Raw genomic sequence first — 17,810 nt, 5'->3', positions numbered from 1 at the left:
AGTCCTAGAAGATCACTGATAGAACACATTAAAATTACATGTGTATATGTGAAAGCACTGTAAACAGCAAAATATGTATACAAAACTTTGTGTTAGTTACTAATATTTGAGAATTCAATCCATCATGAAAAAGTTGTAGTAGAACAAGTTAGTATGGCTTTTACGTGTCAATTTCAAAAACAACTTTTGAAATACCCAACCCTCTAGATATTCTTGTTTTTTTTTTCTTGGAAAAATCAAGCCAAATGGGGAATTAGCAAGATAACAGAGAGAAATTCATGCTGAACAGTCTTGTGTTTTGACTGCTGAAGGGTTTACTTCATATGGCCATTCTGACCAAGCACACACATATTTTTTAGAAATGTGTTTAAGTAGATTCTGTATAGGTTGTTTCATTTCAATTAAAGTAGAAATAGAAAAATGTGAGGAGGAGAAAAGGGGCTGAAGAGAGAGATCTAAAGTTAAGAGTGTGTATTGCTCTTGCAGAGGGTCCAAGTTCAGGTCCCAGCATCTGTATCAGGAGACTCACAACTGACTGTAACTCCAGTTCTGGGGGAATTCATCACTCTGGATTTCAAGGGCACCTGTACTCACCTGCACATATCCCCAAGAAAAACACATGCACATGATTAAAAATAAAATAAAAATCTGAAAAAAATAAAGAAGAGGTAAGTTAACTCTAAGAGTGTTGGCAACATGAAAAGATTACCACGAGGCAAAAAGTTAATACTGAACAGGTAGAACAGGTAGAGCACTTGCCATTACATCTGAAGCACCAGATTCAGTACATTGCATCACAACACACACACACACACACACACACACACACACACACACACACACACACACACACACACCTAACAAAACAACAACATGAATACAAGGTAAAGCACTTGGACAAGAAATCAGTGTACAAGTGCATAGTTTCCATAAAACTGCCCTTTTGTGCTGGTGTTGGCATTTTTCCAAAGGAAATAAAATCTACCTACATAATCACTGATTTATAAAACAATCAAATATAATCAACTACTCCTTGTTCAAGAGTACATAAATCTTTCTGACACTCAAGTCATACATTTTGATAGATTCTTTCTTATTGGGTGATCAGTTTGACTGTGAGTAAATGATTTTCACTATATATCAGACAGTGCATAGCAGATCCCTCCCATAAGTCAAATATTTTATGCTTTGGACCAAAAGGTTCTCATTACAGACCCTGATTATCAGCACACTACATACTGCCATGACAAATCTCTTTTTAATGGTTCTAGAGCCACCATGATTAGAATTATAACTCTGCATCAAAGGTGCCAATATTCATCAGATTCACCTCCACCTCAATTTTATACTTTGTCTTCTTGCTTCCTTGATTCCTCTCTGACCTGTTTGTGGTGAGAGCCAGTATCATTCTTAATCCAAATGCCTCAAGTTTGATATCCTCAGAGGGAGAAGAAATGATAAGACTGAAATTTGAACAGTTACAGGTTTTGTCAGTATTTTGTCTTTGGATAATAAATTAAAAATAACTCCATAATATCAGTTACCAACAAACATTTAGCCCAGTCTATAAAACAGCATGAAATCTTTAAATACAGAACAGCACTGAGAGACTCGGTGCTGAAAGCATTCAAGGCACAGCTGTTCAAGAAACAGTCAAGGGCATCAGAACTGCACACATGGTAGAGACTGGAGCGAGAGCACACACACACACACACACACACACACACACACACACACACACACACACACACACACACACGTGGGGGGCTGTTCTTTGCTATGGTCTTAGGTAATGTGAGACAGCTGCCCCAAGTAGGTGGCCTCATAATTAGTTGGCTCTTCACCCTCTCTATACGCTTCACCTAAGAAAACCTGAAGCTATGAGGACGAATGAGCAGCAGCTCCTCTCCACAGAAACACTTTCGCTGTGCACCAGACGTGGTTTTAAATGGTGGAGATAATTGCTTAATTCAAGCTAGAGCAACTGGCCAAGTAAACATGTAGCAGCCAGGAAGCTATTAGCATGATTTTAAGGCAATTATTCCATTAGTGTTTAATAGTCTCCAATTAGTCTGCTCTATCAAAATTTGAATGTCTTCTTTTTCTCCAAAAATTCTGTGTTGAATAATGCAGAAAGGTACCATACTCATTTTGATGCCAGTTTTATAGTTAAGAATTTTGCCAAGTCTATTTTGTGTAACTATATGGGTATTGGGGTATATATATATTTGGTGAAATGGTGTGTGTGTGTGTGTGTGTGTGTGTGTGTGTGTGTGTGTGTGTGTGTTTCTTGGAAGTATTGGGGTGAAAGTGCAAGTCTCTGTGGGCCATTTACTTTAAATCTTATACTAAAGGGCTTAGGAATACTATGGAAAGTCTGTGTCTTCCAAATATCATCATGTTTATGACTCTACCAGAAACCAGAAGAAAAATCGAAGTCTCTGACCTCAAAGTTCCACTTAGTCCCATTAAAGAGAGAAAAAAATATTACTCTGTTTCTACAGATACCTCACTTCTTACCTCAGTGAGAACTTGTTGCCTCTCCCTAGGAAATATTCCATAAAATTTCTTTTAGGGCTCAGATCACTAATCAGATTTTAGGTCATTTATCTGCACTCAGTTTCTAGGTCTTGTTTGGTTTTGTTCTGAGGGCATGTTGCTTATTTTTATTCTATGAGTTGGAAATGGCAATTCCAGCACTGCCTATTTTAAAGAGTTTTTGGAAGGGTATGAACTAGCAGGCATAAATTGGCTTTGAAAAGTGAAGTGCTACAGACATTTATGGTAAGGCTCAAATGTGGCATCACACCATCTACCAGAGCTGGAATGCTACCTCAGGCATTCAACCTCCTTGTCTCTCTAGAGACTCTCTTCGCAGAGAGCTAGCACCTCGGTCCTTTCCCTTATTACCAGCTTGGTGCCAGAAGCAGGTGGGACCACCGGAAAATAACTGCCTAAAAAAACAAACAGAAAGCAAAGGAAGATGAAGATGCCCATGGAAGTGAGAGTGGAATTTCTACTCCTTCAAAAGAGCAATCCCTACTCTCACCAGGAAAATAGAATCGAGGCAAAGGGGAAGCTGGGTTGTACTTTTCCAGAGAGACAACTAGGCCCCTGGAAAGTCATTTGTTGAGGAAGGACAACAGGGCCACCAAACATCCACTCCAATTGAGTTAAGATGCTGGTGAGTTCTAGTGCTTGTTTAGACACTTGGGATTTTTCCAGAAACCTGTTTTATTTCTTCCCTCTCCCTTATTTCTTAGGTTTCACTTCCATTCTGGTCCTCCAAACTAATCATGTTTTCATGAGGGGTTGGGATGGATAGGACAGATCGAAGGATATAGACCAGAAGGTTGAACTTAATAACTCAGCTCTACTCTAGGCAGGGGGTTGATTGCCCATGAGTAATTTGCCCTCCAGCCTAGTCTTGTAAGAATCGGATGTGCATACCCTTAGTCCATGTGCGTAACCAAATTGCTAAAGAAATAGAGGCATTTCCCCAGCTGCTGCGCTTGTTAACTGTCCAGAAACAATCTTCCGTCTTAGACACCTGAGTTAGGGACTACTGTGTACTCTGACCCAGAAAGCTGGCCAGTGCCCTGGTCCAGACCATGCACACCAGTCTAAAGCCTCTTGGTATCACGGAACTGTACCTGGATGGCCCTGAGCTTCCTTTCCTGTAGGCCGCCAGCTCAGTCACCTTTTTCGGGGCAATCTGTTCATTATTCTCATTTCTACACTGCTGCTCAAGCGGGTTTCACTGCCTGGCTTCTGTCTGGAGCAGCAAATGTGTGGTCTGCAAGGGTTTGCTCTCCTCACCTAGGAGCTCTACCTTAAGCAGCTCTTTGACCAGACTCTCTCCTGGTCCAAGCCAATTAGGAAATGCTTGCTTTCTGCTTCTTGCCCGTTTCAGCTCCGTGTCAAGGACAGCGATTATGCTGCTGCCACCAGCACCACCGGTCCCTGAACTTTCATCACTCTTCAGAAAGCGCTTTGTCTCTTAAAAGGAGACTGGGGACGAATACTAATGATTGGGCTAGATTCTAACAGTGAAATTACCAGATCCTCCTAAGTCCACATCAAGGATAGACTCCTTGGTGTTCCGGAGCTAACTCCTGAGCCAGCCAGCTTCCTCCCATAGCGCGCCATGGAGCCACAGACTCAGAAAGCTGACCTGCCTTGCTCCCAGACCCCTTGAGTCTTCAGGGAAAACCAAAGAAGGGGGCCCAGGGCAGGATCCTGGAACTCCCCCCCCCCCAAGCCCCGCTGTAGCCGTGTGAACACAGCCTGCTTCTGAAGCCCAGGGGAAGCAGTCACCTTGACTCCCGGTGCCAGGGTCTTCCAGGATTTGGAAAACCCGGGTACCCACCCCCTGGACGAGCTTCCCTCCCTCAGGCACGAGGCAAGTTAGCATTGAGTGTAAGATGAAGCAGGGCGGGGCAGGTGCAGCGGGTACCTACCTGGGATCGCTAAATTGGTGAGGGGGATGCTATGGATGCTCTCAGGCAGAGTTGCCATCCAGTCGGCGAATTTCAGCTCGTTTTTCCCCTGAGAAGAAGCCATGGTGCCGGTCTGCTTTCCGCTGCGCTGGTCCCCACACTCCTAGGCACAGACTGGCAGCTGCTGCCGCTAAGCCAATGTTTGCTTCGGCCCCGCTAGAGTTTACACTCTGCTCAGCGCCACACCCACAGGATGGCGCAGACACATGCTCATTTTAATAATTATTCAAAAACACCCCATGCTCTCTTCTTGCCTTTGCCAGACTCCACTGCCGGGGCTTTTGTTCCTGACGTCCGTGCTCCTCCGCTCTCTGCTCTCTCCCCCTCCCTTCAGACTCCCTCCTCCCGTCTCAACCCTCCTAGATGGCTCTGCCTTTCCTCGCCATACTGTGACTCCCCACCGCTTCTTCTTATTAGTCTTTTATCTTTTTAAAAACTTGGTTTTTCACGCTGCTTTGTCCCTGGTCTTTCTCTGTCCCTTGGTATGACTTCCTGGTCCTGTTTGCATAAAAGGCAGTCTTGCAGTTGAATCTAAAAATACTGGTAGACTTTGGAGTGTTCTTGCCTCCTGAAGATCAGGTTCATCTTCGGCTCCCGAGACTTCGCATTCTTCCCAAAGAGTATTCCTATTCCTAAGCCACAACAGGTTATGCCCTCCCTCAGTCCGAAACCTCAACCCTATTTGTACAAAATGGTGGTCTTTATTTATCACTTTCCCTAATTTTTGGAGGAGCTGACACACCCCGACGGGGCAGTATATATTACAATATGGTTCTTAATTCGTGGTTGCACACATTTCACAGTCAAGAAGCATGGCTGCAGGTTGCGAGGACCCTCTATTGCTGGAGTGATGTCCTTCGTTTCTTGGTTTCCTGGCATTCAGGATAAGATGAAAGTCTGATGCTGGAAGAAAATCACATCTCCCAATGACATGCTGCAATTACTGCCAGTAGCATTTGGTGGAATGTATTTAGCACCATTTGAAGTGATCTATGTGATTGTTTGGATTTTCATTCCTTGGCAGACAAGAGAGATGTGTCTCTCCAGAGAGTAATCACTAATGTGGCTCCAAAGAACTGTCTGGGTCCACCTGCTCCCAAGTGAGAAAAAAGGGAGATTGAGCCTTACAAATGTAATGAGACTGGCATCAGCCTGAATAGGACTACATGAGTCCGACTGAACGTGTGTGGGTCTTTGCCACTCAGACTAAGGATGGGCATAGGAGGCTTGTTTTCCTGTGGAGTGGTGTGTAAATTCTTCCACAGGAGGAAATCCTATAAAGTTGAAGGAATAAAAATCAAGGTAGGAGAGGCAGCACTATGAAACAGGGCATGATCATTTCAGTTCAGTAAACCCATTTAGCATTTTAAAAGCCAGAGAGCCTTCTTAGTTTGTGCAAGGATGATACAGCCAAAGACAATTCCCATCTATTGGAAATCACTATGGGCAAGGTAGGGAGAAGAGAGATAGTGCTCAATCTTTTCATCAAATTTTCTTTTTCTCCCCATGGGAAACAGTTCATAGTGTCATGAGGACATGCTAGGTCTATCTTTAGGGATGAGAATGAAATGTACTGGAACTTCTGCTCAAGGAACTCTGAATGTTCTCACTAGCATAACAAACCCTCCTATCATTTTAGTTAAAATGAGAATCATCTCACTCTGAGCTTGTTGGTCAGGGGAGCTATAAGATCACTTTTTTGACTAATGCCAGTATTCTCAAGGCAGCTGCACTGTCTCTAAGGAAAGTCCATCAGTTCTGGTAGCCCAGTTTTCTCCATGATACGGTCCTGATAACTGTGAGATGTGTGGTGACACTTCCAGGAGATAACGTAGATGTTTGCTGAAATAGGAGGATCTGTATATTCACTTGTTTTTTGTTTTTGTTTCTGTTTTGTCTTTTTGAGGCTGTCCTAGCCTTTTAAGGTATTCTTTCCAGGGTGGCAGATTAATTTTGCAACCTGGGAGATATTGTTTTGTAAGATATACTTGAAAAATACTCTCTGTCCAAATGCATTGTGAGGATGTGTCCTGAAAACTTTAGGAAACGGTTTTTAAAAGATGATTTTGTCCTAAAGTAGAATTGCCTCTTCCTCATGAAACCTGAATGTTTACTCTTAAAGCCTTCAACTGGTTGGATGAGGTCAATAATATGATAGCAGGTAATCTGTTCTATTCAAATGATTGTAAACATTACCTCATCTACAAAGATCTGTATAGTCAATACCTACTGTAGTATTTGTACAAACAGCTAATCATCATAACTCAGCCAATTTGTGACATGGAAGAAAGCATCACACTCACTGGAAACCTAATACAAATTAACTTTTGAACAGCTAGTCATCATAACTCAGTCAACTTGTGATGTACAAAAACTCCATCATACTCCTAGAAAATTAATACAGAGTTTGCTATCAACCTCCAGATCTCTTTGGGACTCTATCAGTCTCTAATTCTGTTGATGTTGAGAGTGCTACATGCATGGTAGTTAGAAATAAAAAGAGAAAAAAACATAGATATTTGTCTTGGATTTTTAATCAGGCAAGCAAGTCAAGGTAGGGATCTGTATTCTTATACCCACAACATGAGGAATGCCATTGAAGTTTCATTGTGAAGTTTCACAGTAATTTATTGTTCTAGTTTCATTATGTTGCTGTGATAAAACACACTGATCAAATTCAACTTGGGGTGGCGAGGGTTTATTTCATCTTACACTTCCATGTCATGTTTATCTTTGAGGGAAATCAAAGCAGGGAAACAACACAGAAACCTGAAGCTTACCCTGCTTGCTATTCAATGCAGTATTACCTCAGACAAGCCAAGAGAGCACAGCAACAACCATGGTGGATGCCACTTGTTAACTGGCTTGCTTCCCTTATAGACTCATGTTTAGGAAGCTCTCTTATACAACCAGGACTACCTGCCTGTGGATGGTCCCAGTCACAGAGGGTTAGGCTCTCCTGCACCAATTATTTTTTTAAAAAATCATCATATTCATACCTACAGGCCTGCATGATCTAGCTAATTCCTCAACCAAGGTTTTTCCTCTCAGATTGACCCTAAGCTGTATTAATCTAACAATTAAAACTACCTAGGACCCACACACGTTCAAAAAATCAAAGTCTTTTAAGCATAGATGAAATGGGTAACATGAGTTGAAGTAGTATAGCCCCTTAAACTTCTTCTCACCATCCACTGTCCATCAAACTCACACAAGGCAGAGGACCTAAAAGTGGCTACCCCTCTCAACCATCTCCTTACTTTCTGCTCATTTGTACCCATAAAATACAGTAACTGTTTGCCTTATCTGTTCATTCAGTTCACAATCTCCCTTAATTGTGAAAATAAGTTTCCTTTTTTAAGCTAAATTTATTTTAAATTGAGTTAGGAAAGATAAGAACTCCTAGAAGCCAGGAAATTCTACAATGCATTTTGGTCAGATAATGCTTCAGAAGAGAACATGTGCTTCAAGCAATTCAATCACTGTTTTCTAGACAGTGTTTGCAAATTCATACTTCTAGAGTCAAGCTTAAGGAATATGCATACACCAAAAGCAATAATCTTTATAAGATTGATATTAATAAACATGACTTTCTTACCATTCTCTATAACACCTACCTAAATATTCCATCCAAAGAAATTTACTGTATCTGAAAAACAAAAAAAAATGTTTACATTTTAAGCTAAAACACAGTTCAATCCTTTCTTTGCCCCACTATTTTAACACTACAGAGATTTCTGTCTTTCTTTCTGTATTTACAGTCCATATGTTATCCAGAAAAAGTTAACTAAATCTTCTCGATATAATTTAGTGATGGAATGATAAGCTATGAGATATGGAGACCTAGATTCATAGTTAGGCTTCCACACTTCGAAGCTATGTGCTACTTGGTTTCCTTTCCTGGAGCTTAAAGAAAGATGATTTGTCCCTGGGAATGAGGAAATATGAATCCTATGAAGTTGAAGTTAAGAAAGGAAATGTAAAGTTTATGGAACAGAATGAGAGCTCAGAATACTGAAGTTCCTTTTTATGCTTCTCACCCTCTGTGCTTTTTCTTCCTGCTTATCCTATACATGCCCTTCAGGCTTTCACCTGTCAAGATTCTTCTTACAAAACCAACTCTCTTTACAATTGTCCTTACCATGCACAAGCGAAAGTAATCTCTCCTTCACCTCTGCAGCCGTTGGTGCGTGTTTGGGACTATAATGTTTCATGTTTCCAACTCCCTCGTTGGTCTTAAAGCACAACTAGGACAGACATGGTTTTATTTAGTATTCTATAATGCCTGTCACAATGACTAAGATATAAACGTACATTCTAATAATTAATTTTACTCACTCATTTCATAAATATTTATTGACTATTTCATATGTGCTTTGTCCTAGACAAAGAAAATGGAGCATAGAGTCCCTGAACTCTTTGAAGTTTTTGAATACATGTTCTAGGGGAAAGGTGTCAAATGATACCTCAATAGATGAATAAATAAGTGATGTGGATGTGTCTCTCACACTTCAGGGAAAGCCTCCTTTAATGTCTCTATTTTTAGTCCTCCACCAAACAGAAAAATAGTCAAAGGCTTAGACCTCATTGTTGAAAATATATCTTGAAAGAAGAATTGGTTTAAGAAAACACTTGGCTGCTCTGACTGTGTGGTTTTTCCTTATCTTCTTCTCCCCATTGTTATCTTATTAAGTTAGTACTGGCATTTGGAAATTCTATTTGGTACTCTTCTAGATCCCCAGAGGTCTATTACTACAAGTACATGGTTTTTCAAAGCATCAGGATTGGCAGAGATGGGGATAGCCTGGAAAGGAAGAGAAAAATTGCTTCAGGTCAATGCACTGAATCAGAAAAAAAGATGAATCAGAAAAGGCTATTCTTGTCATTGATAAAAACTTACAGCATCTGTACCAATGATATTTGCACCTGTCACAAGTCAAGAGTAACTCAGAAAACCACATAGGAATAAATCGAATATGAAAGAATTGGGATATTATTTAGCTTCAAAAGGTAATGAAGTCCTAATATCTGTTATAAAACAGGAAATTTGAAGAAAATACACAAAAAATGAATATTGTATGAGTCCATAAACCTGAGGTTCCTTATTAGTAAATGTACAGAGACTGAAATTAGAATACTTGCTATTAAAGGAAGGGGCAATGAGTAATGAAGATTTATTGCTTGGTGGGTAGAGCCTCACTTCAGGGTGCTTAAAAGATTCTGAAGATGATATATAGTGCAGTGAAAGGACATTGTGGTAAATGCATTTGGAGCCACCCAAATAAACACTTAAAATGCCATTGACTTCTGGATAAAGTATTATGCTAATTTAATTGATTTTAGAGACCCCTTTGCTGGGTAGTTCATCTTCCAGGCAATAGCTAGAAAGCACATACTTGAAGTTGAGGGGATTCCATTTCCTATTTGCTGCAGTGAGGCAGTGTATTATCACAACCAAGAACAAAGCTACGGAGTGAAGATACACACTTCGTATGTTCTATAATATGCTTGTGTTCAGCAGAACTCCAAGGCTTTGCTGATAGTACTGGAACAATTCCTGATGCCAAGGAGTATTTTACTCTTCTGTCAATAAGTACACAGAATAGCAAAATTTATCTAGGGTTACCCATGCTGCCAATGATGAATTTCACTGTTAATGTTGACCCATACTTCCTAGGTAACATATACTTGTACTTTATGCAAAGAAATTGATGCAACCATTTTTTATTGTAGGTCATGGATGGTCTTGCACAGGTATACCAGGAAAAACCTTTTGTATATTCTTGATGTTCTCAACAGTCTCACAGCTACAAAGAGGTGAAGATGATCACTGCTGTGGGGTAATTCAATCAGTTTCTGTTTCCAGTCTCTTCTTGCAATACCTCCAAAGTATTTATGTCTAGAGCTGCCTTAGAGAAGGACTGTGAAAAGAATAGTCTGGTGATGAGATTTCAGTTTAGTCCTAGTCCCAGAAATAAGTTCGATGCATGGAAGATGATGTCACAGATTTGGTTGTGATGGAAGAGAAACAAGTAGCTGGCTCTTCAGGGAACTTTGGGCAATGTTGGCAAAGGCTGACTTAGAGACTTTGACATTTCATGCTTCTTCAGTTTCTCACTGATGCTCTTCCATAACTTATGATTATTGCCTTTTTAAAGTGTCTGCTTTAGTTTGTCTGGAAACAGTATATCATGCCATTCAGGCTGGCCCCAACTTTGCTTGGTGGCTGAGGCTGGACTTGAACTCCCGGTCCTACTCTTTCAGCCTCCCAAGTGTTGATACTACATGTATGATCCAGCACACTTGGCTAAGACTACGGCATTGACTAATGAAGATTTGTTTTAAACATTGGATATTCATTGTGATTTAGTAGTAATCTTGTGTTTAAAACTCTGTGTGGCCCTTATATTAGTTGCTTTTCTTGTTGCTGTGAACACCACAAGACAGGAATAAGCTGAAGACTGGAAGGAATTATTATAGCTCATGAATTGGGAGTACAATCTGACATGGTACAGGTGGCATACTGATGGAAGTGTAAGGGCATGGTGATGTCATGTCAGTAGACAGGAAGCATAGACATATATGTTGATATGGAGCTCACTGTCTTTATTTTTCCTTTTTATTTAATTCATGAGCCTAGACAATGGATGATGCCACCTATTTTCAGGATCAGTATTCTCTATTCAATCTTTAACCTCTTGGGAATATAACTCCCAGACATTCCCAGAGATGTATCCCATGGGTAATTCTAAAGTTGGCAATGAAGATTCACCATCATATCTCTTTCTCCTTAAATATAATTTGATCTTGTTGCTTTCATGATATAATCAATTTAAACAGTAAAGGCATTCCTTCTTACACAAATTAAATATAAGTATGCTTTACAGAAATCTTACTCTTTAAGAAAGTCAATACCATGCTATTTATAATATCTACAGTACATGACTGATTGTAGTGTACCTGACAAACAGATTTTAAGAATGAGAATAAAGCAAAATGATTCATTCTGTTTTATAAAATTATTTATAGTTTCCAAAAATTAAGAATAAAATACCATAGTCAAAGTCAAAAATAAAATATCAATGTCAAGATTAGTTACAAACAAGAGCTGCTCCGAGTAACTGTCCACAACTCTAATGTTGAATACAAGTGGCACAATTTGCTCTGCACATGTCATCATAGCCTGCTATTAAAGGCCCCAAAACAACTCACTTCATGGCAAATACCAAATGTAAGTTTAGTTCATAAATGCAGTTGACATTTAGTATTGTTATTTTAAATATTTCATCACAGAAATTTTAAACATCAAAGTAGAAATTAATACATTAATTAGTTAATTAATATGCCAGTACATGTTCAACCACTCAGTTTCAATAATAGCAGCAGCTCATGAGCAACTTTTTTATTTTCACACACTTGCCTTCCAAACTAGATTATTTACAATCCATATAGTACAGCATTTAATACATAAAGCTTTGGTGTTAATAATCATTTAATTTAGTAATAAATCCAATTCAGAATTTCAAAATAAGTAAAGCAGCAATTTGCTAAATTAACTGACCAATTTCTCTAGTATGGCAAACTAACTACTTAAATACAATAGCAGTGTAAAGTTTAAAATATTTTTACTTAAATTGGGCCAAATAGAGAATAAATACATACAACTTGTATTCTAAGGAAATTATAAATAGTAAGGTAAAGTTCACAAATCTAGACTACCTTTACATGTACACTCTTTGGTTACACTTTTGTGTGATTGGTGTGATTTATTGAAGCTCACACTAACTTTTGTGTATCTAAGAATCATTGTAATCATATGAATTCTGGATTATCAAAACCATTCTCTTTTAAAGTGATTGAAATATCTGTATGCTTATCAATTTAATGTTTATTTAAATATAAAAGCATGTGTTTCTAATATGAACAGCTAAGATGTGAACTTCATTCTTCATATAACACACCAAGTAAATATGACTGTTAAATCATTTTTATTACATAGCACATTTATATGACATAATGTTTCTTTTTATATTCCACATAAGAAATAATATATTTCATTTAATTATTGAAGTCATCTTGAAAAAAATCTGATGAAACTTTAAGATTACATTTGCAGATGTCTTTATAAATATATCTAAAGAAATATAGCGTGTTTCTAAGAATTAGATGTGTGTGTTGGAATAATAATCTTAATATTTTTACTGAGTGTTAAATGGCTATATGTGGAATCAAAGTGTCTTTGAAAGCATATAAAGAAGAGTTTGTATACAAATGTGCCTTTAGACACACTGCAGAAGTTATTGCAACATTTATACCATATCAAAGAAGAAAGAATTATTGACATAAGATGACGTAGGAGCTGCTTTTCTGGCTTAAGCAAAGACAATTGTAGCTCTAAAAGAGATGGATGTCAAAATCTATCATAAATCACATAGCCACTGACACAAAAGCCCCAAAAGAGACTGCAGTGCCTCCGCACCTCATTTCCCTGGTCTGGGAGGTTATAATCTTTCAAATACAGTGGAAGGCAATAGGAAAATAAGAAAACATAATTGAAAATTTCCTCTCATACATACTCTTATAAAATGAAGTTATGGAGTTGCTTCCCTGAAATACAAAATTAGAAAGCATGTAGCTTCCAAGTTAGTCAGGAAGAAACACACATGGTTAAAGGAAATGGGAAATGGAACATTACTCCAAGTGAGTAATGGTGATTTGCAAACATGGGGGTCACAACACTAATCATGCTTTTGTAAGAAATTTAACCATGAAATACCTAAATTTATAGTTAAGTATGGTAGCCAAGTATATAACTGGCTACAAAGGAGGAAATTTTAAATTATTTATAGCAGCTAAGCATGATGGCACACACAGTTCAATAGAATAGTGCTTTCCTAGAATCCCCAAAGCCCTTGATTTGACCCTTAGCTCTGAAACACATGCATATGTACATAAAATTTTTATAGTCAAAACTTACACCCCACCATTGTCACATATTGTGCATAATCATAAACTTAACTCTTTATAATTATCACTGATCGTATCATTTTCCAAGAGATATTACCCATTTTACCTTGTTAGTAACTCTGATTAATGCAACTGAAAAAAATACATCTGCTATTGTGTCTATTCATACCTGCTATTCACAAGTATGAAAAAAGTCTAAGCTGTCTCTTAGGAAAGATATTAATAGGTCTGAATTGACTGAAGTTCATTATTATGGACACAAAGGAGATAGATTGACCTCACATAGGCAAAAACTATTTAAAATTAAAGTATATTAAATAACTGTTGGAAATATAAACAAAGATGTTAATGATACACATTTCCACATGCTACATGTTTAATGAGATTATTTGATGGGTAGGTAAATTAAAATGATTACAAAATGAAATATATAATAACAAATTTAAAGTTGTACACACAGATTTTATATGAAAGTTATAAGGTAACATATACAATGGTTTCAGACTCAGGATAAATTTAAGTATCTATTACTAATAATAATTAACCTCTTTTAATTAGCTTCTAGACAATGTCCTAAAGCCTATGCTACAAGCCAAGAACTGGAAAAGGAAAAAGATACTACAAAACTGTAGCAATATAAACAGCACAGACCCATTGATCAATGGAATAGTTGAAGATTCACATACACCCACTGCAGCCTCCTGATTTTTGAAAAGAAGCCAAAAATGCATGTTGGAGAAAAGGAAGTATCTTCAACAAATGGGGCTAGTCAAACTGCATTGCTACTTTTAGAAGTAAAAGCAGATCCTGTTTCTCATCCTAAATAAAACTCAACTCCAAATAGATTGAGGACCTCAACATAAGATCTGATTTTCTGAATTTGACAGTTGAGAGAGTAATGAATATGGCCAAATAATAGGCACAAAAAAAAAAACACTCTCTAAATAGGATCCTCAGAATAAAGGCATTAGATCAACAACGGACAAAGGGGACTTACAAAACTAAAAATCTTCAAAGAAAAGGACACCATCATTTGATTGAAGAAGCAATATACAGTATGGTTAAAAAAATTACCATCTATAATGAATTGAGTGAGAATAGCCCCAACAGGCTCATTTGTTTAAATACTTGGTCCTCAGTTAGTAGAACTGTTTGGGCAGGATTAGGAGGTATAGCTATGATAAAGGAGGCATGTCATTCTGTTGTAGGATATTTGTACACTGTGTGAAGATGTATTGTTGTGATTAGTGTAAGAAAAAACTGAACAGCCAATAGCTAGGCAGGAGGAGGTACAGACGGGGGAGAGAGAGAGAGAGAGAGAGAGAGAGAGAGAGAGAGAGAGAGAGAGAGATGTCTGGGGAGAAAGAGGCAGGAGACTCTTAAGGAATTGGACATATTTGGACATATGGTACAGAACAGAAGTAACCGAGCCACATGACAGAATTATAGATTAATAGAGAGAGGTCAACTTAAGTTATAAGAGCTAGCTGGGGTAAAGACTAAGGTAAAGCTAAGCTTTCCTAATTAATAATAAGTCTCCATGTCTTTTATTATGGGCTGGTGGTCCCAAATAAGAAAGTACTACTCATTCCCATTTAGTTCCCTCTGTATATGCCCCTCTCTCTGCCTTATGTTTGTGGATCAAGATTAAGCTCTTAGCTACTACTCCAAAGCTATGTCTACCTATCTACTGCCATGGTCCATTCCATGATAGTCATAGACTCTAATCATTGGAAACTGTAAGACCCAAATAAACTCTTCTATGAGTTGTCCTGGCCATAGCATAACATCACAGCAATGAGAAAATAATTAAGATACTGATTATACGCCAAACAACAGAGTGTTAGTGTCTAGAATAACCAAAGAATATAAAAAACCAACCAACCAAACAAAAAGAAACCTAAATATCAAGAAAGCATTCCAATAAAGGACATGAACTTAACTATTTCTGAAAAGAAGAAATATAAATGGCCTAAAAAAAATTTGACTGTTCAATATCTTTAATTGGATTTAGGAAAATCCAATTAAAATTTTATTGAGAGGTCATCATATTCCAATCAGAATAAAGGATATAAAAATTATGTCAAAAATGTTGGAATGGATGTGGGGAAATGGAAATTCATTCATTCCTGTTAAGAGTAAGAGCTGGCACAATCATTATGAAAATCGGTGTGGGAGTTCTTTAAAAAGCTAGGAATAAATGTAACATATTATCTACCTATACCACACCCAACCATATTACCAAAGGCTTGCATATTACACGACTATGGTTTTACTTATGATATCCAGGAAATGGAAACAGTCTAGCTGTCCATCAACTGATGAATGGATAGTGAAAATGTGTTAAAAATATACAATGGAATTTTATTTTGCTTTAAAGAAGAGTCAATTTGTTATATTTGTAGATAAATGTATGGCATTGGTTAAATCATTATGAGGGAGGTAACCCAGACCCAGAAAGACAAACAATGTATGTTTTTTTCTCATTGGTACCTGTTTGCTTTGAATCTATACATATGCATATTTAAATTGGATTATCTATAGAAGTCATGTAATCAGTAAAGTGATCATAGGGGAGGATTTCAATGGAATAGGCACAAAATGTAGGTAGTATGAAGCAGGGAAAGGAAATAGTGGAATGGTAAGGGTTAAATGAGGTGAGAGTTAAGTGGGTAGTGTAGAAGATGAAGTATAGGGAAGAGTTAACATAAAGACCTTTGAGAATTTTACATGGAAACCTACTACTGTAGACATTTCCTAAAATATATACATCTACATATGCATGAACATGTATAAAAGGAGTTTAAATAGAGGTACAATATAAGGGGGAACAATGTTTCTTCCAAACAACAAGATTATCAAATAGAAGGCTCAGGATCAGGCATAGGTTACCCCTTCTCAAGTTGTTGGTCAGTGGTGTCCCATAGAAACCTCCCCACAACTTATAGTAAGACTCTACTGTTAAAGATACCTCCTATTTGAGTCACAGGACTTGGAGAAATCAAGCTGATGATACTAAACTGGAAAATCTATCTGAACTGGCTATATTTCATAATGTGAGAATTTGCTATGCACAATATCAGGGTAGAAAGTAATTATCAATATTATTCAGCATGGAGTCTGCAAGCTACCAAAATGTCTTGCTAGGCAAGATACACCAACTGGTACAATAGTATCACTGATGCTGTAAGAGTAACTGAACAATTTCTAACTTGATTTAAAGCCCACTATGCAAGACAGAACTCATGCCTGGTACCATTAACTGGGCCAAAACACCATGGTTGGTTAGAACATGGTCCCTATGAGACAGCTTAATACAATCAACTGACCACTAAATTTTGTCTTTATCTCATAGATCAGTGCATCTCTCAATTCTCATCAGAGAAGCTCCTTCAGCTTGTAATAGATGGTGATTAGTACAAAAGTGGCCAGCAAGCATAAAAAAGGAGAAGGCAGAATGTTCAGCTCTAAGTGGAACATCTATATCACACTCCTCTCCAGGGTTCAAGCATCGTTGTGAAAGAGTCAGACATAGTGGACATCTATGATAAAACAGTATTCTTCAGATGCATTAAGACCATTGCACAACTAATTCACAGCATCTGTGACTGAACACATAAGACCTGCACAAAACCAAGCCAGGTAAAACACCAGCCAGGATGGGGGAGAATCTCGTGAAGTTCCACCCCTATCAAAGAGGCTATTATATATTGGTGACTATTGAAGGATTGCAGCCCCTGGGAGGATACCCATGCTCCAGGAGATGGTTTTTCACCCATGCACACACAAATCAGCACTATGTGAACACTGTGGGTTTAGATCCGGGAGACAGAGTACAAGAAGTTGGGAGATGGAAGTGGTGGTGGGTACATAGGGGAGGAAGAGAGGCAGAGGGGATGGGTGATGGATTTCATCAAAATGCATTATATGTATGTATGAAATTCTCAAACAGTTTTCTAACTTGAATATTTTTTAAGATTATGGTATAATAACATCATTTTTAAAATGAGACAGTTAGGAAGAAATATGATGAAGACAACTATGAAATAAATCATGAATTTCTTTTTGACCAGTCAATATAACAACAAAATTAGAAATTTGGAGATTATTCAGTTAACTCAATATTATTTAGAGTTGATTAATTTGGAGTGAGAGACTAAGTTTAGCAACTCCAGACTTTTACTGGGTGCAACTGATTATCCTGGCCCTCTTCTTTCCATGCTCTGTCATTTGGAATCTACTCAAAGCTACTCACTGACAAAACACTCAAGTTCAACAGTATGATTCATTCAGTTATACAGATGTTTTTGCCCATGTTTGCAAGGCCTATGTTTTTCTTTTTCA

General features: G+C 38.0%; 1 long non-coding RNA gene across 10 annotated transcripts in view; it reads right to left on the bottom strand.

Annotated features, from left to right (window-relative positions):
• The window catches only part of Plcxd3, a 301,403-nt gene that overhangs the window by 149,196 nt on the left and 134,397 nt on the right, over positions 1–17,810 (bottom strand). For all 10 annotated transcript variants that reach the window (XR_004768544.1, XR_004768545.1, XR_004768546.1 and 7 more), the window contains 3 exons: positions 8,641–8,746; positions 8,117–8,148; positions 4,461–5,589 (listed from right to left, as the gene is read on the bottom strand). This is a non-coding gene — a long non-coding RNA (phosphatidylinositol specific phospholipase C X domain containing 3). The remainder of the gene's footprint in view (positions 1–4,460; positions 5,590–8,116; positions 8,149–8,640; positions 8,747–17,810) is intronic.

This window comes from Cricetulus griseus, chromosome 2 (genome assembly GCF_003668045.3).
Source record: "Cricetulus griseus strain 17A/GY chromosome 2, alternate assembly CriGri-PICRH-1.0, whole genome shotgun sequence".
NCBI classification, from domain to species: Eukaryota; Metazoa; Chordata; class Mammalia; order Rodentia; family Cricetidae; genus Cricetulus; species Cricetulus griseus.
The sequence above is the reverse complement of the archived record's forward strand: the minus strand, read 5'-3'. Positions and strand labels throughout refer to the sequence as shown.